Genomic DNA, 22,497 nt, shown 5'->3' on the forward strand with positions numbered 1-22,497 from the left:
TTCCTAGAAGTGAATAAATATTTCCTGCTAAGGGCATACTTGATTTAGGAAAACCTCCATATCCTTCCTCTTACCTTAATAGATACAAATATCATTGATGAAAAAAGAGTTGAGAAAGTTGGAATTATACTAGTTTGCTTTCTAAATTGTCTTTGTTAATTCGATAATTCTAATTTTATTTTGTCCTGGCAGGCCTGACTTAAGAATCCAGTTTTTTTTCTTTTTCAAAAAAGAAGGAAAAAGGAAGGAAACAATTTCAGGAACTCAAATGAGAGATAAACTCTTTATTGATTGTGAAAACATATATTAAGAAATGGAATGAAGGAAAGACTGCCTTCACCAAAATCTATTTCCAAAATATGGTTAGCTGATCTACCTAGTCAGAGAGAGGGAAGAATTCACTCCATGGTTTTGTACTTCATGGTCAGAACCACTTATAATTTAAGTTCCTTCTAGAAAGAGTTCTAGTAGTAGGTAAAAATTAGACATAATAGAAAGACGAACAAAGTAATTATACTTGAAAAAAGAATACAATTGTCATATAAATCAAGGAAGACTTCCTTGCGTATATGGAAGGAGAAACAAGCACGCTTTTAAATTGTGGGCATATATGGAGGTATTTACAAATGAATTTTTAAATAAAAAGTTTTTTCCTTACCATCAAAAACACCTCCTAATGCTTCTCAGTATAATTATCTACATCAGGCTTTTTTATTCTTTTTAGTTAATAACACAAGATAGAATTGATCTGAGCATACAATGGAATCTACAATAGTTAGTCCAATATAGTAATGAATAATGAAAATAGCAAAATGTGTCTAGGTAAAGAATTCGCAGGACAGTGAATGACTGACACAGAGTGATAATTCAAAGTGAGATTTGTTGTCTCCTTTTTAATTAAGGCAGGTTTCACGGAAGAGGCCAAAACTAAGAAATAGCAAACGCCCTCCAACAAAGGTGGAATTTAGCTACCAGAGTTTTCTTATGTTTATATTTTTGAAGATTTGTTTCATTATAGCTTCTTAAAAGATGTTCTTTTCCATCCCCCTACCTCACACTTTTAGAAATAAGAATGTGTCTCATGGAGCACCTGGGTGGCTCAGTTGTTTAAGCATCTGACTTTGGCTTAGGTTATGATTTCACAGCTAGTAAGTTCGAGTCCTGAGTCAGGCTCTGCAGTGGCAGCTTGGAGCCTGGAGCCTGCTTCAGATTCTGTGTCTCCCTCTCTTTCTGCCTCTCCCCCACTCATGCTCTGTCTCTCTCTGTCTCTGTCTCTCTCTCCCTCTCTCTCCTTCTCTGTCTCAAAAATAAACACTAACAACAAAAAAAAAGTGGTGCCTGGGTGGCTCACTCAGTTAAGTGTTCGACTCTTGATTTTGGCTCAGGTCATGATCTCACAGTTCATGGGTTCAAGCCGTTTTGGGTTCTGCACTGACAGTGTGGAACCTGCTTGGAATTCTCTATCTTCTGTCACTGCCCCTCCTCCACTCGTTCTCTCTCTTTCTCTCTCTCTTTCTTACTCAAAATAAGTAAATAAACTTAAAAAATGTTAAAGCCCATGTTCTTTTATCTCTAGTTTGGGATTTTCCCCAAGCTGTGCCTAAAAGTGCATATCATCAATTTTCCATGCTCAATCAAATGCGAAAGTGATGATAACAACAGTGACCACCACCACCTTACCTGAAGTGGTTTTGACTAGACCTTAAATTATGAAACATTTCTTCATATCCTATTTCACTTGTCTTTCCCCAAATTCTGTGATCGGCCTGGTATTACCACTTCTTTTATGAAATATGGAATATAGACTGAGAAAAGTTAAATGGCGTTGGTTGAAGTTATAGGATTAGTCAATAAAGGAATGGGAGTTGAAGTTCCAAGTTAGTTCTCCAAAGAAAGGATGAACTGGAGACAATGTGGAGGTCAGCTCAGGGCTGGGCCTGGAGCCAAGTACTGAGTGCTCTTCTGCTACCCATACTTCAACGATACTTGACGAAAATGCCTGGAGGGCATGGCACTGAAAGAACTCAGCAAGACTGGACTCTGTAATGTAATTTGTTATTTTGTCACATGCCTCCATCACCTAGACTAGTGATAGGCAGTAATTCAGAGAGTATTGCCATACAGAGTTGTATTCATTGATTTGTATAAATATATCATGGTTATTGACATACTTTTTTTTTGTCACGTGAATTGATATTTCTCCTTTTCATAGTATTTCCTGAATTTCAAGAATGCATAGGCTCAGCTCAAAGTATTCTAGATTCATAAACTAGTGTGATCTTTGATCCAGCCTCAAAGAAATAAAAATTATTGTGACTTTAAAAAATTTTTTTTAAATGTTTTATTTATTTTTGAGACAGAGAGAGACAGAGCATGAGAGGGGGAGGGGCAGAGAGAGTAGGAGACACAGAACCGGAAGCAGGCCCCAGACTCTGAGCTAACTGTCAGCACAGAGCCTGATGCGGGGCTCGAACCCATGAACGTGAGATCTGACCTGAGCCGGAGTCAGAGGCTTAACCGATTGAGCCACCCAGGTGCCCCAAAATTATTGTGACATAAATGGAAAGTTTAGTATGTTTATTGGGACATGACTATGCATGAGTAAAATGATATCAAGAGCAAAGAAATTCTAAATTTCATCCCTACTTAGTAGGTAGGTTCTTTCATACCCAGAAAAAAAATGCTTTATTTCAGTTTGCCCATGCATCATGTTATTTTGTTCAAACATGTATATATTCACATATACAAATTCTATGTTATGATTTCAAAATATTGTCCTCAGTGTTCCTTTTTATAATGCTTTTGTTATGATCCCCCTAGTTCTGTTATTAAAAATATTATTTACAAGGGGTGGCTGAATGGCTTGGTCGTTTGAGTGTCAGACTCCTTTTTTTAAATTCTTAAAGTTTATTTATTTATTTTGGGGGAGGGAGAGAGAGAGAGAGAGAGAGAACAAGTAGAGGAGGAGGAGAGAGAAGGAGAGACAGAATCCCAGGGAGGTTCCATGCCATCAGCCTGATATGGTACAAGAACTCATGATCTGTGAAATCTTCACCTGAGCTGAGATCAAGAGATGGATGCTTAACTGAGTGTCAGACTCTTGATTTTGGCTCACATCATGTGTCCAGGGCTGTGGGATCAAGCCCTGAGTTGGGCTCCGTGCTGAGCATGGAGCCTGCTTGAGATTTGAGATTCTCTCTCTCTCTCTCTCTCTCTCTCTCTCTTTCTCTCTGCTCCTCTTCCCCACTTGTGCTCTTTCTCTCTCTAAAACAAAAAAAAGATAAAAATTTGTTAAAAATATATTACTTATAAATGAAACTTTCACTTTCATCTCTTTGACATGGAAGAGGTGAGGTATTCTTTAATCATCGAGGTGCTTGACTCTTCAACATGAGCTGTTATTGAGGATATTTTATTTTATATTAATTTCTTGAATTTTAGTTTATCTTTTTCCCTCCAACAAACTGTTATAAAATATAAGCATTTCCCATAATTTTAAATGACCTTTCAGCTTAAGGCTTATAACAATAGGACAATGGAATATTCCTTCATTTCATACTATCCCATTGTAGAAGCAGTTTCCAGTAGCATAAACTCTAAAATAAGCACTATTATCTGCATTCACTTTAAAAAGAATTACTTGGTAAGTACAGAGCAATTAAGCACTACGACATGACAGGCATTGCATTTGGGGGGAATTATTATACATCTCAGATGCCTTGAGAGGTTTGGGCCAAAGGCTGAGTGGCTTCAACCACCCAAGATGTGTAATAAACCCTTAAAAACTGCACCACCTGTCATATCGTACTGCTATTATGAAATGGAAATCACGAAACCAAAACAGGGGGAAAAGGTTAGATCTGTGCCCTTGCTGGGGATTACTTACAAGCCTATGACATCACTGACAGTTCTATCTGTGTCCAGAGAATTCTAAAGCCATTGCATAATTATTGCACAAACAACACAACTCGTTTGAAACTGCTGCTTCAGCATCCTACAATGCCAACTTTGTCATATACCAGTCCCCCAATGCCCTCTTCCTGAAGAAATCATTTTGGTGCTCTTAATCCCTAGCTTTCCTCTTTCACCGATCATACAGCTTCAGGGGCAGGGGAGGGGAAGGGAGAGGAGGTGGAGATTGTTATGTAGAAATAATCTTGCCCCCTAGAGGATTGGAGGCATTTGGTTCCTTGTATGCCTTGCAACACCCCAAGGTCATTATCTCATGATAATCACATCTTCTTGAGTTGCCTTATTGCTTAAGTGTAACACTAAATTTTAATTACAATGAAATAGAGCTCTTCTGGTAGTTTATACAACATCTTGTGTTCTCATTGCCAGATGGAAATAATGCAGAGCTTTTACTGTAATCGTATGTGGTGGTCCTGGGCTCCAATGCAATAAACACATATTGTTGGTTTGTTGAGGAAAGCACTTTGCTTCATGGAATGATCTACTCTCTTTTGGAGTATTTCAAGTCGACAGTTGATGAAAAGACTTCCTCTTTGTTTAAAAATATTGAAACACAGTAACACTTTTTCCTCCCAAATTTGGCTGTCATGGGTGAATTTAATTAAGGAAATAAAAATACAGTGTTGCCCATTGATAGATGAGCCAGATTGTTTTACACGTTGGATTTTATTTGCAAGGCTTCTCTTTAGTTATTTGTGCCATTTTGACAGCTGATGTGCCTGAATGCACTTTTTTTTTTTTACAATCTTGTATTTTCTCATGGATTTACCACATTTTTCCAAATTACTATGCATATTTTTGTTCCAGCGTTTGGTCAGCCTCTTGGGTGTCCCTATCATTCTGGCTGATGGTAAAGAGATAGTCATTGAAGATGCTTGTTAAAGAGTGGGAAGGCAGATTTTTTTCAAGGGAAGATCATCACGATAAGGGTAGCAACCACTGCAGTGAGGTCTTAGAGGGGGAGAGGGATTGGACTCAAATCCGAACACAACAAGGAAGAGTGAAAATTTATAGCCAAGGAGTGAGGAGGGGGCCAGGGGATGGAAAACCACTCAGAGGAAATATTCAGGGATGGGTGCAGTTCTGGCTCACCGACAGGATACTTGCTGAAGTCAGGTCAGTGTAGCCAGACATCATGCGGGGGTGGTGGAGGGTGAAGAACCTGATTTGGTATCAAGAGTGATCGGATCTGGAGGATGCGAGATTCTGACTAAACCCTCTTCACAGGACTCTTGCTAAAACGGGACCACGCAGAGATGACAAAGGAAAACCAAAAGTTGTTGAGAGCTAGGCTGAGAAAAGGAGCCGGTTAGAGGTTGGTCTGGGAGAGAATCTTTGTCATTGCCTCATGACCAGTACTGGTTTGTCAGATAGATGCCCAGTCTTGGAAGGACTCTGAGCCAGGCCTGCGCACTTCGGGGGTCGCTGGGAAGGGCTGATGGAACCAACCTTAAAGAATGAGACTAATAATATTTTGAATAAAATAATCTTTAGAATATTTTTATATTTGTATTGATTTGTGGCAGAAATTCTAAGCAAAACATCATGTTTGCTGTCAAAATGCAAATTCAAAATCAGTCTGGCTTCCACTCTTCCTCCCTTCCGTGCTGCTGCTTCAAGGTTTTCCTTTATGAAAACTCTTGGGCCTCCACTTTATGGGCACCAGGCATCAGAGAGGGTAAAATTACTCTCTCCCTTGCTCATGCTGCCACTGTCGTTTGAGTCCTTTGCTCTTCTTCCGGAATGCCAGGCTTACCTTCCTCAGGGCCTGGCCTCGAGTGTCTTCCCTTCAGATGCCTGGCAAAAGTCTCACCAATTTCCAATCAAGTGTTTGCTTTCAAGTCCCCTTCCAAGGAAGCTCACGTCGATCATTCTACTTAAAATTGTAACCCACTCCAAGCTTCACTCCCGGGTCTCCCTTATCTTGCTCTGCTTTGTCTTTCTTCCATGGCATTTTATCATTTCTAAACCATATAATTTAGTTATTTATTATGGCTAATATTTAACATTTGTCTCTTATGAATAGATAAGAAAATCTCAGAAAGCAGGTGCATTTTGTTGTTTTGTTGACTGACGAATATCAAATGTCTAAGATCGGTGCTTGGTACATAGTAGGTGCTCAGTAAACAACTTTCGTTGAACGACCAAATGAAGAGACTAGAGGTGAAATGTCTCAGAACTTTGGGCGGGCTCAAGGACTACAAAGGAGATCTTAGGCTGGCCTTTTCACTGCTGAGGCTGGTCTTCAACAATGTATGGGAAAGGTAAGTACAATTCCAGCTTCTTCCTTCAAAATAGAAAGAGCTCAGGTAGCCTGGGTGGCTCAGTCGGTTAAGCATCTGATTTTGGCTCAGGTCATGATCTAACTGTTCATGAGTTTGAGCCCTGCATCAGGCTTTGTGCTGACAGCTCTGAGTCTGGAGCCTGCTTCCAGATTCTGTGTCTCCCCCTCGCTTGAGCTCTGTCATTCTCTCTCTCAAAAATAAATAAACATTAAAAAAATAAATAAAAAAAATAGAGCTTTGGCAAGCAGAATCAGAGGGTTGGGACACATGAAGTTATTTTAGAAAGAAGTCCAAATCATTATGCCCTTAATATATGCTTGTCACAAAATACTTTAAAGTATCAATGTTATATCTGTAATACTGTTTTGCATTCAAGTGTTTAAATATATATTATTTCACCCACTTTCCTGAATGCTGTTTATGTTCTCAGATCCTCCTGCATAATTAAAAACATACGACCACAAGTCTGTTAACTTATGTTTTCATTTGTGGTATTCCTGTAAGAATTTCTATAAATTTGTAATAATTCTATTGCAGGCTAGTCTACAACTGAGAGATGTTATTGTGTTAAATTATTCACTTTAGATGTTAAAGACAGGTATAGACAATACTTATCAAGCAGTGTGGAAAATGCTACTTTTTTCCAAAGGTTAAAAACAATCTTATTCTTACATTATAGTGTGAATAAAATATTAATGACAAATAATTATTTCTGAAAGCAATGATTTAAAAATTTATTTAACAGTTTAAAGCAAATTAAAAGACTATATACAATATGCTGTGTGAATGTCCATTTTCCTTCCCTGGAAGGTTGAATTTCAAACATTTTATCAATGCTGTGATTGTAACAAAACTCTGTCTTAGAATGCTGAGGATTGCAGTTTTATCATACCACACGCACATATGAATATGCTTGAAACTGCAGTTTTATATGCCCAATGCAGTTTATTATTATTACTATTATTAGTATTATTATTACTATTATTATTATTAATATTGGTATTTTCCATGACAAAAGTAGTAATACTTACCACAAGGATAACTTACAATGTTTCCAAGATATGGGTCTGGCTTTAGCTTTTTTTTAGATCACATAATGTGTGTGTATTACATATATTTAATGTATATGTATTTTTAGTGCATTGCAATTGGACTTAATCTTATCACATGCCATCAAAGACAACTGCTTTGTTGTCTACAAGACCGGGGCTACAAGGCCTGCTGTTTTGGGGCTGATTCTCCCATTTTACTTCCTGCACCTTGTTTTAGTCATTAAGTGCTCAGTTGTACCGGCTTTTTCTAAATTTCTAAGTTTCTAGAATTCTCCAGGCACTTGCTGTTTTCTAGCAAGAAACACCTTTCTCCTCCTTTTCAGATAATCAGCCAACCCCTTCTCTTTCTAGATATCTCCTGAAAGAAACCTGCCCTAATTTGTTTCATTCCAACATCTGGTTTCTTTTGTGTGTTGCATATGAACAGCCTGTCATTGTTTTACATTTAATTTTTGTTCATTGTTTTTTCTCCCATCCTAATGTAAACGTCTTGAGGGTAGGGCCTTTATCTGTCTGCTTAAGCACTGATTCTCCAACAACTCATATATATCAGGAATTCAGTGGTTGTTGAATGAATGAATGCTGGATTAAAAGTTGGGGTAGATTTACTAGATATATACCTATTGCTGTGAAATTTCCTTATATATCATGAGCAGTATTTTTTTTTTCCCTAGGACTGTTGCTTATATTAAAAGCTAGACAAGGACAGGATATCTAATAAATGTCTGTGAGAAATAGACATTTAAGGTTTGGTAGGATGTTTTTAGTACTGTGTAACCCCTTCCTGGCAATGCTCTTCCTCCTTACCATCCTTTGTCCCATAGAGTAGGGTCAAAATTTTGTGCTTCTAAATGCCCTGTGCTAATTTAACTGACAATAGCATTTTGATATATTTTGTTTTGTATAGGGTTTTGTTAATATACTTAAGGAAAAATAACAGAATTTAGAGAATGTTTTAAGGAATCGTCTCTTAGCTACTCCTTCAACCAGTGCACAGTAGGATCTGTGCAAAGGGATTCTTCAGACACTGTAGTTTCAGCGAGAAATCATTTTGATTCTTGCTCAGCTTAATAGTTCTTAATACTTTCTTTACAGCTGTCATTTAAACCATGAGAACCCAGATTATCATGCTATCTGACACCATGAAATTTGATCAACTTTGTTTTTCTAATTGGCCATATGAAATAAGGGTGTGTAGGATGCCTCAAATTTATTGTTTCATCCTTGGAAGTTCAATATCAACTACCCTGGATTCTCCCTCTTAGTATGACCAAGTGAAAACATAAAGAAAACATTCAACCTCATTTAGTAATCGTCTGGAAACAAGAAGCCGAACTATGATCTATAGTACAGGATGATCCCATGGTGGAAATTTCACCCTGACTGTAACCTCTTATCTTGTTCTGCTCTTACATGCAGGTCATATTATGCACTGCTTTGTGCTAGTTTGACAAGAACTAATGTGGATGCTTAAATATTTTAAAGGCTGAACGCTTCAGAATGATAAAATACAGAGCTGATCAACCCTTCCTGTTGCGTTTGTGGTTAATGATAAAGTCATTTAATACTTTCTTTCTTTCCTATTCTTTTCTTTCTTTCTTTTTTTTCCTGGTCTATTAGTAGTTTCAATAACAAACATTAAAGTTCCTTGAAGGAAAAGTCTTCAAATAAGGCCATGCAATGACACTTTTTAACTACAGTTGTTTTTTATTCAGCCATAAAATCTATCTTTCATAAAGAAACCCACTTACATGTCTTACTTCAGTGAAGGTTATTTGTAGACTGAAGGTCTTTTCTTGTCAAGATATGATGAATACCATGTGTGAAGACAGAAGAGCATCAGACCTGTATTAGCTGGAAAACCTACTGATCTGTGAATAACCTAAAAAAGAAAACCTGAAGATTAGCAACGTCGCTTTTAAGAATGATCCATCAAATTCAACAAGCAGATTTACAGAGATGAATCATCTGGTTCCTTTTATACCTACTATACAGTAAAGGTTATTTCCTTTCCCTACAAATAGAAGTTTGAAAATAAAGGGAAGGGAGACTTTTGAACATCCCTAGGTATATGTCAATAACCTTAAAGCATTTCTGACTTTTTAGATACGAATCCTGACTAATGACAATTAAAATGGTGTAGTCAATTATGTCAGTGTTGGGTTCAATATTTCAGGAACTCGGTCTCTATTCTTTTGTGAGTGTGTTGCATGGAGGCTAAATTCTCAATATACACACTCAAATTTTTCACACAAGACTTTAATTTTACGGCAAGCTGGAATATCTGTTTGATTCTTTTTGGGAATTTCCTGCACAGCTCACACAGCCGAGTAGCATTTAGATAAATGAAAATAATTAAGTAAGTTATGACTTTGGTTGTTAAGTTTGCTAGTCAAAAGAATAAAAGATTCAAAGTATATAAAATCATTGCATGATCTACAGAATTGTTAAAAGTAAATGCTTTGTTCTCTAATTTTTTCAATTTCAAAATAGGTTAAAAATATAGGGTTAAGCACACACTTCACATTCTCAGTATTAAAGTATTATGTTTGTAGTGTTTTCATCTACTTTTCGCAATGAACTTGAATGGACAACATGACTTAAAAATATAAAGCACTAGAGAGGAATCACTGTAAGGATTTTTCAAATTTCATTCATATCAAAGTGTTTTCAGTAAACAAATCCTCATGTAATTAAAAAGCGATTAATTTATGTTTTATTAAGATAGGTTGATAGAAAGGAATGCTGACATTGTAAAATAGCTACAAAAACTGAATATTTGTGCCTCACTTCCTAAAGATGATTTCTGGCAAAATATGCCTTCATAATTCAAATTAGTCATTGAGCGATTTGCTGTTGTTGTTGTTAAGTTAGCAGTAATATAGATTGCAAATTTTTTTCTTTTAAAACATAGGTCCCATTTTGGGGGGATATCTTTTGGTAAAATTTTGCTATTTGTTTCCAATATGCCCAACATAATGAAAGATAATTTTTATAGTGAGTGAATGACAAACTTTCACTGTGTTTAAGCTATTAATGATCATTTAGGCTTTGATATTAAGTATGCTGATAATGTTATTTATGACTATTTTCATTATGTAAATTAAATAGGAAAATAGAAACACCATTCCTTAAAGAGTGAGTTATAGTTTCATGAATGAGAAGTTTGCTGCTAAAAAAATTTTAATGTTTGAAACCACTTAAAGGCATTCAAAGACTTCATCTTGCATCAGATTATCTTGGAGTAATGAAGAATTAAGACAGAGCTAAAAATCTTTATTCAGGGACCTAGGTTGACTTTGTTTTATATGAAATTTGAGGGCATGTTTTACAGAGTACATTTTTTCACCTAAAAGTCAGATATTAACTATTTCAGAAAATAGATTGTTATGAATTTTTAAAAATTCTAATTTTTTATGGGTTTCTAAAATTGAGAATGGCAGTCTCAGTTCAAAAAGAGTAGGAAACGAAAACTCCTCTGATTATTAGAAGCTTAAACACTGCAAGAGGCCTTGAAGCCGCGTCCCACCTACTAGAACAGCCATAAATCATAGATGAACACAGGAGAGAGAACCGTCAGTGATGTTTAGATATAGGGCTGCTGCAAAGTGCAAAACATAGGGTTTCAGAATTTAGCACCTAGGGCCCAACTAAATATTATTGATTTTAACTTGAGCTGAAATAGTCACCCATTCAATTTAATAATCCTTTTTCTGGATGATAAAACAAACTTTAACTAAATAAAACATGGCTTTAAAGAGATGTGGCATTTATGATAGTCAAAGAGTGAAACAATTTAATTAAGCGTTAATGTTCATGGCACTGGCACAATAAACAACATATGCAGTTGATTAAATGTAAGAGGGAGTTCAGGGTAAAATTCTCTGTTTGAGTATAGCTGTCCAAATCCTCCCGTCCTCTGTTCTGGTGATGAAAGTGACATGTGGCCTGCAGGAGAATCTTAGTCATTTGCTTTTTTTCTCCCGCATTTCCGTCTGTTGTGCTTTGTGGCCATGTCCAATCATCTGAACTTAAGACATAGTTTTAGACTAGAAAATGATCATTCCTTTTCATTCAAAACTGAAAATCCATCTTCTAATTCTCTTTAAGAGGTCTCCTGATTCTCTTGTGGGAGCCACAGGCTTTTCATGACATTGTCGGTGACCACTGGGGAATTAAATTTTAATTTCTTAGATGATTTTAGGATTTTTACTTATGGGGCTACAAAAATAGGGGTTAATTTCTATATATCAGTTGCTTTCCAAAAAACGATTTGAGTAATCTGGGACAGGTACTGTATGGAAGTGTATCAGTAAGGAAGTTAAATTCCAGAGAGAAAACTAGACTATAGTAAATTTAAGAAGGCAAAAAAGGAAACCAGAGGAATTTAGCATCAAAGGACTATGTTTTGATACACTTGGAGAAGGCTAGAGCAATTAGAAAAAAACTGTGTTTCTTTTCATAATTTGCCTTTAAATTTTGTTGTTGGAAATTTGGAGGTATTATGTTGGGAGATGAATGTATATTTCAAAAGTCAAATTTTTGTTCAAATATGTATATGTGTTGTTATGAATATATGTTTGTTATAAGTTCAGGAAAATACTGGAAAGACTAGGAGGCCATGCACCAAAATCTTAGCAGTAGTAGGCACTGGCCAGTTTTCATTTAAATTTTAAATAATGACAGTGATTAAGTTATGGGTATTTTTATACATGTATGTTTTTGGTATACATTTTTTCAAATAATAAAATGAATATTTTACTATAAAATACAAAAGTAAGAAAGATTCATAAATAACACCCTTCTTAACTTTGCCACTGCAATAACTAAATAGATTAAAATTTTAATTTTCATAAAAATATACTTACAAAAAATTAAAAATAAAAAATTAAATGTACTGTATTTATAAACACATATTTTCTTCTAGCAATTTAAAATTATGGATTATTTAAAGTATGATTACAAATTATTCATGAACATTAGTACCAGCATTTAAATGAAGCTGAAAATCTCAGTTTGATATTTTAAAATATTGATTTAAATCTTACTATTTTTGTTCAACTAAAAATTGTAATTCTAACTTTCAATGGCCATTTTATAGCCAATGTAAATAATTAGTATTATGTTTAGTGTGTCATCTAGGATAATAAGTGTAATATGAGTTTCTTAACATGGCAAAATATTTTCAAGTGCTCTGTGCTAATTTGTGAAAGTCATTAACTTTAGTGCAAAGAGAAACAAGAGAAAGGCTGATGGGCATTACTAAGGAAAAATTCTTTTTTTTAATTTTTAAAAATTATTTATTTATTTATTTATTTATTTATTTATTTAATAGTTTATTGTCAAATTGGTTTCCATACAACACCCAGTGCTCTTCCCCACAAGTGCCTTCCTCCATCACCACCACCTCTTTTCCCCTTCCCCCTCCCCCTTCAACCCTCAGTTCATTTTCAGTATTCAGTAGTCTCTCAGGTTTTGTGTCCCTCTCTCTCCCCAACTCTCTTTCCCCCTTCCCCTCCCCCTGGTCCTCCATTAGGTTTCTCCTGTTCTCCTGTTAGACCTATGAGTGCAAACATATGGTATCTGTCCTTCTCTGCCTGACTTATTAAGGAAAAATTCTTCTCATGCAAGTACCTTTGTATTCATGTTCTTTGAGAAGAAGAATTTAATTTAATTAATGTCTTCTTTGTAACCTTAGTGCTTATGGTTACTGCATAACTTACAAAGCTTAGGACACTGTAACACAGTTGTCTTGTTTAAAGGACATTGGGCAAAGAGACACAAAGAAGCATTTCTGTGGGGCTTGAGCTGTATTAGATACAGAGCAGATGTTTAACACTAGGAGTTATGCTGCGCCAACAGTAAGTGATGGACCCTCACGATAAAAGTACCTGTGTGTTTTTTAAACACATTTAATTTTGCATGTGTGTCTGTGATCTGCAGGGACCCCTAAAGCATGAGGGTTACCCAGGGGAGAAGGCCCTGTTACCTGAGTCTAATGGAGGGAGGGACAGTCTATTGTCTACCTCAAATCTGTACATATTTAACAGGCACCTGCTATGTCCAAGGTACTGAGCTATAGAAAAAACTAAGAATATATTTCGAATTATGTTCCTACTGAACAGATTTTTAGCATCTTAGATTTGGTATGAGCAGAGTGGTAAGCACTCATGTAACTTGCACCAGAAACAGGCAGACTGGAGAAGGAACTATACTGAAGATCCAAAGGTTAATTCTAGCTGGGGATATCCTGGTTTAAACTGCATTTACAGTAGACTGTGGAACTGGAAGAATTTAAATAAGGAAAAGACGGCATTCTAGGAGTAGAATCATAGGAATAGACAGCTGATTTTTAAAGGGATAAAGGTGGCTATATATGCGGTATAGGTTTAGGGGATGGGGACTGGACCAGCACATTGGGCTGAAGAATTTGTGTTTCGTTGTATACGTTGGGAGCATAGTAGGTTTCTGAGCAAAGATACAGTTTAATCTCTTGACCAATTAAGAGTATACACTTAATTGAAAGGGTTCTACTTTTTAAAATAATACCTACCCAGGAACGGACTTGTTAAAGCACTGAGTGTGGATGGATTTTGATGAAGTTCAATATTCAGTGGTCAAAGTCCTTGTCTAACGCCATACTGACTTAAGTATAGGCATCTCCCAGAACAAAAGATGGATTATAAAAGCCAGGTATTTTATTCCTTAATTGCTGTGGAAGCTAGTCTCCAGTTACAGCTCTATGCTTTAGCTGATGTAAGAGTGTTTCAGCAAAAGTTAAATTTAATAGAATGCATTAATTCTTCTCCATAACAACCAGAACCTAGCACAAATTTTAGAATGCATGTACAGCATGTTAAAAGGGCAGACATTTATAAGGATATAACCAACCACCTTGCTAAGTTTTGGCTGGATTATAGGAATATAGGCTACTGTACTACAAAATAATTGGCTTCATAGCTCTTTTCAAAAAGTAAATGGCTTGTGCATTTATGAAGTAATCCATTTTATGGAGAAATTTTCAAAAAGTGTTGGCGATTGCTAATTGAGCCATATTTAGGATCTTACTCTTTAACCCTTGTTATTTATTTATTTATTTATTTTGAGGCACACAAGATAGAATTCTTGCAAGAATTATCTTTTTTTTCTATGAGAGGCATTAATTACCAGATTAAAAGTATTAGGTGATAAACATAGAAAAATAACGGCAGAGCCCTAAATAATACAAAATAAGTAACTGGATGAACTTAGAGAAAAGAGCATGAGCTATATTGTTGTTTGTTTATTTTGGTTGTTTTCTTTATATGTTCAAGAAACACCTGGGAAGCCACCAAACATGGCTCACTTTCCCAGCTTACGTTTTATCTTGCAGATCAGCTTGCTACCTAATTCCTTCGATAAACTGTCCCAGAGTATTCGCCAATTCATTTTCAAGGATGTTGGAGACAAGGATTTGTCCCAGATGGGAACAAGAGGCAATGAGAAGAAGCAGCTTTGGGTTCTGTGCCAGCGACCCTTCCCCACACCTGCAGAAGTAGCTTTGTTGTGCACTGAAAATAAGTTCTCTTCTCTAACATGTGTGACAAGGAAAGTTCTCCCAGGAAGTGTGGGTCCAGCCATGCATTCAATCTTGTATGTGGATTGAAGAGGATTTCGTAGGGACATCTGTGATATATCAGGCTAAACAAATGGGGTAGGAACACGTGGCAACGATAAATATTGTTATACACTGTATGATTGTACTTTAATACAATTTCAATAATCTGCTTTAGTTATCCAATGTTTGCCGATCTGAGGTGAACGCTCACTGCTCTGTCTTTATTTTCCTCTAAAAAGATTAATTTTCTTAATTGCTTGTTGCTGTGGCATTTAACTCCTTGTCATAGCCCTTTAACTAGAGTATATAAAACTATATTGCATTCAGAACCAGGAAATATTAAATGAGATCCAGACTTCAGCAAATCAGAAAACTAATGAGGAATTTATCTCATTCTATGAAGAAAAACATCTTATTTTTATGGTTCTCGTTAAAGGAATAATTTATTCTTTAAAAAAGCTTTTCTTTAAAGGCATTCATTAACACAGAAAGAGTGGGACTTTAAGCAAAGTCACGATCACCTTGATTATCTTAAGTTTCTCAAATTTCTTTCTAAATAAAAATTCAGAAGATTTATGAATATTCTAGATAGAATAACTTTATCACGTAAGGAAGACATCTATGACTAAGGGAGTATACTGCTTTATCTTAGGTATACGTGTTACCAGAAAACATACAATATTTACTTTGGGTCACATAACCTAACTAAAACAAAACTTACATAAAGCATTAAGTGAGTGGTTAATATCAAAGTCTTATTTTGATAAGTATTACATTAATAATGAATGCCATTAAGTCCATTGATATAATCACTGGCTGTGTCACAAATGATATAAAAACATGTATCCTGTTTCTTCCAGGGTCCTGGTAATTCATGACCACACAGACATGACATTACATATATACACAAATCAGGACAACAGGATGAACTGAGTTTAAAACAGCTTGAAAAAGACCAAGGCCTGATACCCGACTGTGCTGCTATATCATCAGAGATCTTAAAAAGTAATTGAAAACACTCACCTTGTTTTGCTACTTTGGAGGTATACTGGCAGATTATATAACCATCACTGGAACATTAAACTGAAGTATGAGAGGCCAATGCATCCCTTAGGAGAGAAAGATTTGTTAGAAGGTGTTAATGGTTTAGCATAAAAGCTCAAGGTAAGTCAAGCAAGTCAGCCTCAGCCGCTCTGAAGCATGGCTTTGCTCCCTGTGTTATCCTGCTGTTTTCTTAGTGGTGTCACCAAAATTCTTTATATTGATTGAGAAGGTTCTGTAAAGTTTGAATATATGAGATCTCCAGGCTTAGGTCAATGATATTCACACTGTTAATTTTTAGGTAAAAAAAATACCATAAAAAGAACAACTATGAGGGAAATCATACGTAACATAGGAGAAAAGACTAGCTTCTGAAAAAGTTTATGTAACAACGTTTCAACATTAATTCATTGACTGATTTGATTGGTGGAAACAGAGATAGACTGATTGATCAGTCAACATTAGCTGGTCAGTAGCGTGGTGATTTTCTCCACAGGCACAGGATCCTTTTCTCTCTGAGTTGTTATTAATTTTTCCAATACACAAACTACAAGTTTTTAATACATCATTCTTTAATGATGTACCTGAAAGATTAGAGCTCTTCTACTTTACATATTTGGTATCCAGGCTGTTTTATTGACTGCTATTTGTTTCTTGTAACATATCCAGTCTTCTGTTTTCATTTCCCTTTCTATACTGTAAGCTTCTTAAGGGCAGAAAAAAAATCCTTTAACATGAGAGAAAGCATTAAATAAATAATTTCATTGCTTCAGATTTCAAGGGAAACTTTTCGTTATCATTTAATGATGACTATTTGAGACATAGCCCTGAAAGAGTATTTATATTCTTTTCTGGAAAATGTATATGCTCTAATGATTATAGACAAGTATATTCTGTACTATCTTTATTTTTTAAATGTTTTTTTTATTCTATTTTTGATACAGGGAGAGACAGAGCATGAAAGGGGGAGGGGCAGAGAGAGAAGGAGACACAGAACCAGAAGCAGGCTCCAGGCTCTGAGCTAGCTGTCAGCACAGAGCCCGACGCGGGGCTCGAACCCACGAACGTGAGATCTGACCTGAGCCAAAGTCGGAGGCTTAACCGACTGAGCCACCCAGGCACCCCTATTCTGTGCTATCTTGAAGGTATTTTTGACTGTTTAAAAATTCTAACAGAAAATCATCATAGTTAATAGATATTCATATTTTAATCTGATTTCCCTTCCTTCCTTCCTTCTCTCTTCTTCCCTCCCTTATTTCTTGCTCATTTTCTTTGTAATATATTGAAAAAGTATTGAAGTAATATAGTTTCTTTTTGGATATAAATGAACGATTCTATAAAAGATAGGCTAAAGAACTATGTAGGGCTTTTCAATTTCTCTATTAGAGATTTCCTGAGATTTGCAAGAAGTAGGACAAGGTGCTATAAAAAGTTAATCTAGAGTGATCTGAATGGAAAAAGACGTAAAGTGATTCAATTGTGTCAAAGAAGCATCTGAGATTTTTTTAAGGATAAAATGTTAGATTTTTCAAGACTGAAATTAGTTGAAATTCTCCTCTTCCTCCATAATTAAGTAATAATATGTGACAGAGCATGAGTTATTGCATAATAATTCATACCTTTTGCTTTGCTAAGAATGAGGCCATAGGATGAGTGCTTGTTGAAATGCACAAGGTATGAGTTATTGTATCATAATTCACACCTTGAAGTACCATATTGTGATTATAAAATGGCCCTGTGCAAATATTATTAATTTTTAAAGTTCAGAGATAAATTATTAAAAATAACACATTATGACTCCAAAAGAACCTCTCTAATGTGAATTCATTAAAAATGGAATGAAAAATAAATTAGTGTACATTGAACCGGAATTATATATAACCTTTCTTGATGAACTGTTTTCATTGACACAGTGTTGTAAAGCCTCTCCTCCACAATTGGTAGCTATTGTGAAGCTGTTTCTCTCTCTCTCTCTTTTTTTTTAACATCCCACCAGGTAATGTGTTCTTACTTGAATTTTTCTCTCAAGGCCATAACTTAATGGTGGCTATAAGTCAGACTTCGCAGTCAGTTTTCGTACTGTTTGTTGATCAGAGTTGCTTGTAGAAAGCATGGCCGGTGACTTTCTTCAGCATTCGAGGACTGACCTCCAGTCTTTGAAGCCAGTCCTTCAATGGCTTCTAGGACAATGCCTTTTACTGGTCTCCCTCTCACTTCCTCTTTTCCGTATCTTCCATCAGTTTCTCTTCATTTTTCTCCCCATGGGTACAGGTAGTCTCCAAAATTTTCATCATACTTTATTTTCTTCTCTGTTTAGTCCTACTCCAACAAGATATTATCTATTTCAAAGACTCTATGCAGATAACAACGTAATTGAGTGCAGTTTCTAGAATTTCACTCAAACTTCAAGTGACTAATATTTCCTGTTGCTATCCCAGTTGTCCCAGTTATCAGTCTATATCTTAAAATCCAGCATACTGGGGTGCTTGGGTGGCTCAGTTGGTTAAGTGTCCGACTTCGGCTCAGGTAATGATCTCACAGTCTGTGAGTTCGAGCCCTGCATCAGGCTCTCTGTTGACACCTCAGAGCCTGGAGCCTGCTTCAAATTCTGTGTCTCCATCTCTCTCTGCCTCTCCCATTCTCACTCTCTGTCTCTGTCTCTCTCTCTCAAAATAAAATAAAGACATAAAAAAATTTAAAGAAAACCCAGCATGGCAAGAATGGACCGCTGTCACCTCCTTTCCAAATGGGCTCCTTCCCCGTTTCTCTCACAACTGCTACCTGCTTTCTGCTCTGAGGTTAGAAGCCCTTCCATCACTCTTTGTCTCTTTCAACTAGTGAGCACCCATTTTGTGCCAACTACTCACTGAGGAATAATTTAAGGTGAATGTCCTTAAAGAACTTACCTTGTAATAAAAGAACCAATCATGCAAGTAAATACATTTAATATGAGAAAGAATGTGCTATACACAATAGGGCAAGTAAGCACATTCCACTGTCTCTACATGCTTATCATGAAATATTTCATGGAGAAGTGATTCTGGAGGTGGTCCTGAAGATAAGTAGAGTTTCAAAGAGTGTGGGAGTCACTCCAGGGCAACGAAAATCATGAGCAAACACCTGTAGCAGAGAATACAGAAAAATCCTCACTGCCTTTTAGTTTTAAAATATCTTCTTTTTCATGAAAATGTGTCAATGGTAGGTGTTGCCTTGTTATTTTAATGTTCTTACTTGGCAAAATAAGATTTCACAAAAATTCTGTCAGTCTTGTAAAATTGTTTACATGGTAGTAAATTTGAAAGAAAGAAAATTGCTGCTCTATATACAAAAAGTTACTAAGTCCTTATCTGATAGGCTGATCTCATATTTTATTTATCTCGTCTGTTTCAGACTGATCTCTACATTCTCCATTTATATGGCTGTAACTTTCATTTAGAAACTCACTATTTCATTCTTAATTACTACAACTCCTTTTTAGCTGGTCTTATCCAACCTTTTTTTTTTTTTTTGGTTATTCTGTGCCACACTCTGTTGCTAGCTTAAGCTTCCTGAAAATTCTAATTTCTTTCTCTCCTCTGATCATAGATTTTAGTATCTTTCTATTACTTTCCTGTTCAAAGCTCTGTGCCCAACTATCAGGTTCTTCTGATACTTTACTCCATCTCCCAGCCATATATCCAGCAACTTTACCAAATGCAACATTAAATGGTGCTGACCTTCCAGTCCCTACACAACTAACCCCTTGCATTCATACTTTTGCAAATCTTGTTTGTATAGCCTCTATTTTTCCTTCAATTCCAGCTGCAGTTGGACTTTCTCAATGGAGTAATCTTTGATCACTGCATTTTCCGTCTTTCTCCTTCCCATTAGATTTCAAACTTGTATCATACCCGGTAGGGGTATAACTTGTTATGACACTCAATAGCCATTATTTAAAACTGCCTACTAACACACTGTTGGGAGCAAAAGAAGGAAAGTTTTTCAGGTGTCAGACACTGCTCAGCATTTTCACATACTGAAGCTCTGATCTTTAGCAAGTTTTCAGTCTAGATATGAAGAGTCAATGTGAAAATTTGTTATGTCAAGGAGACCATGCTGAATGCCGGTTATAGGTCAAAGAGTAGTGACAATATGGAGAAAGGACACGGTGACTCTTAGTGGTGTGACTAAGAAAGCCTTCAGGATAAGGTGGCATGTACTGAAGAGGAAGACTAGACTTTTGATGTGCAGAAATAGGTGCAAGGCAATCCAGGTACAGGGAATATTGTGCGCAAGTGTAGGGAGGTAGGAAAATGTCAAATGTATTTAAAGAAGAGGGATTAATCCTGTTTGGTATGTCATGGTTTAATCTGTCATTGATCTGGAATTGCTTCAATTAGATTGTTTCCTTATAGCTGTGTTCAAACTTCTAGAAACATGGCGTGCCACATCATCTTTTGAAAATGTCTTAAAGAATGCAGCTCAGGTTAAAGCTATAATATTCACTCAATAAATGCATATTTGATTTGTTTAATGTCATTTAGCATAAAAGCTATTCCTAATAATATTTAGCATTTATGCAATAGTTTTATTCTACAGATTTTTATGTAGTAATTTGCTCATTTGGTTTTGCATAGGGATTGATGAAGTTGGAAATCTTTTTAATCTACTTTTAAAGAATGCTTAAGTAATTAGCTGAATGAGCAATAATTAGGATTTCATGCTTCAAATAAAGGCAGCTTTTACATTGTATAATTCTCCAATACTCCAACGTTTTAGACTTCTGATACTTTATGCCTACCAAATGTTTCACATTTATTCTTCTTGGTTTAGTAAACAAGTATGTAATGCTTATTTTAGGCAAAGTTCTAGACGAGAGATTGGAAGATCTAGGGGAAACCAATTTTCATGATGACTAATGTGGTGAACACCTCAGACTGAGGAAATAGCTTGTTCAATGGGTAAGAATGTGCATTTAGAAGTTAAGAAGCATTAGGGAAAACCATTCATTACATAAAACAGGTTTTCTGAAGTTTAGTCCAATCCTGTTTGATATACATACATTGAAAATCAACTGGATGCCAGCCATTATAATGTGTGAAGCATAATTCCTTGTCCTCAATCAATTCAGTCCTGAAAGGACCTACTGGTGTAATATTTGTAGAATATTCTAAATGTAGATTTGAGATTGCTCTTACCAGGTTCAATTCTACTTTTTACTATAAGACCTGAAGCTTCCACCAATAAACCATAATGGTCTCTATTAAATGATTTTCCAGCACCTTTACAAGGACGAAAAAGTAAACTTTATAACTCCCGACACATTTTAGCTGCACTTAATGCACAAAATGCAACCGGCAGCATCATTGCTGGAATCAGCTGAGGTTCATCACTGGAATTGGACTCCTGCGACAGTAATCTACAGCTTCCAAAACACACGTCCAATTTTGCATGCATAAACTAACTGCTTCATTATCAAACTTTGGCTAGATAGCAGATGACAAAGTCAGTCAATGATATGGGAAAAAAAATCCCTGACTCTTAAAACTGCATTTATGGCTTAGTGAAATGTATCTAGCAAGACTCTTTTTATTTCAGCCACTAAAAGTAGGTCCTTGCTGAATTACTTTCCCTGCCTTTAAACTCTTTTTCTAGATAAGATGATGGAGGAAGGGCAAGAGAAAATCAGAAAACAAACTTAATAACACCATACCTTCGAAGCAGCTTGATTTATAATGAGTTTGTGGGAACATTCTGAACCTATTTCATGTTGAATTACAGTCCACCTTTACAAGTGGCTGCTAAAGGAGTTCATGAACATACTCCTTGTGCTACTTCAATCCTCTTCCTGCTCAGCCACTAAAATTTAAAATGCGATACAAACAAAATGCATCTATAAATTTATATAGTAACTACACAAACAAATGCAAACTCATTCTTAGTAACCATAAAATTACCTTCTGTTATCTATCACTTTGTGAATTATAGTTTCATCGCGTGGAACAGCCAACAGCACAAAATTACACTGCTTCTCTTCTTATCCCTGTGTCACTGTGGTTCTCTTTGCTGAGGCGGCAATCAATAGTCCTATGGATAAACAAATGATTAAAGGCCAAGCTGAACTACTGTAAATAGGGATTCTGTTATCTATTTTTGCACTGAATATAATTAAAAAAAAATCAGTGTCTACTTTTGGGCACCTGGCTTGAGTCATAATATGAACAATTTCCTTTTGTTTCTCTAATTTTGCATTCTTTGAATCTTTGGAAAGGACAAGTTTGTAAGCATGTACAAGATAAGCAATGAAATAAAGGTAGATTTCAATGAATTTCTTCTTGTAGAGTATAAATTGGATACACCTAACTACATAATGAAACATCACGGAAATTTTAGCTCCGAAATTGCTAGAATGTTAAAGCCTTTTTAAACTTAATACTAGTTCAATATCCATTGTCAGTGGGTTAGTGAATATTAGCCTGGTAACTGTATGATAATGTAGTTGAAGAGATGTAAAGATGAGGACAATATTTTTATTTTTAATTCCTCATAAATATATATATTGATTTTTCCA

The 22,497-nt window shown here is 35.8% G+C and overlaps 1 long non-coding RNA gene across 1 annotated transcript in view; it reads right to left on the reverse strand.

Moving 5' to 3' along the window:
• Positions 1-9,151: 9,151 nt before the first annotated feature.
• Positions 9,152-22,497, reverse strand: part of LOC115290482 — a 30,483-nt gene continuing 17,137 nt past the window's right edge. The window contains exons 2-4 of the long non-coding RNA XR_003908138.1: positions 21,884-22,013; positions 15,930-16,015; positions 9,152-9,191 (exon numbers count right to left, since the gene is read on the reverse strand). This is a non-coding gene — a long non-coding RNA (uncharacterized LOC115290482). The remainder of the gene's footprint in view (positions 9,192-15,929; positions 16,016-21,883; positions 22,014-22,497) is intronic.

This window comes from Suricata suricatta, chromosome 4 (assembly GCF_006229205.1).
Source record: "Suricata suricatta isolate VVHF042 chromosome 4, meerkat_22Aug2017_6uvM2_HiC, whole genome shotgun sequence".
Taxonomy (NCBI): Eukaryota; Metazoa; Chordata; class Mammalia; order Carnivora; family Herpestidae; genus Suricata; species Suricata suricatta.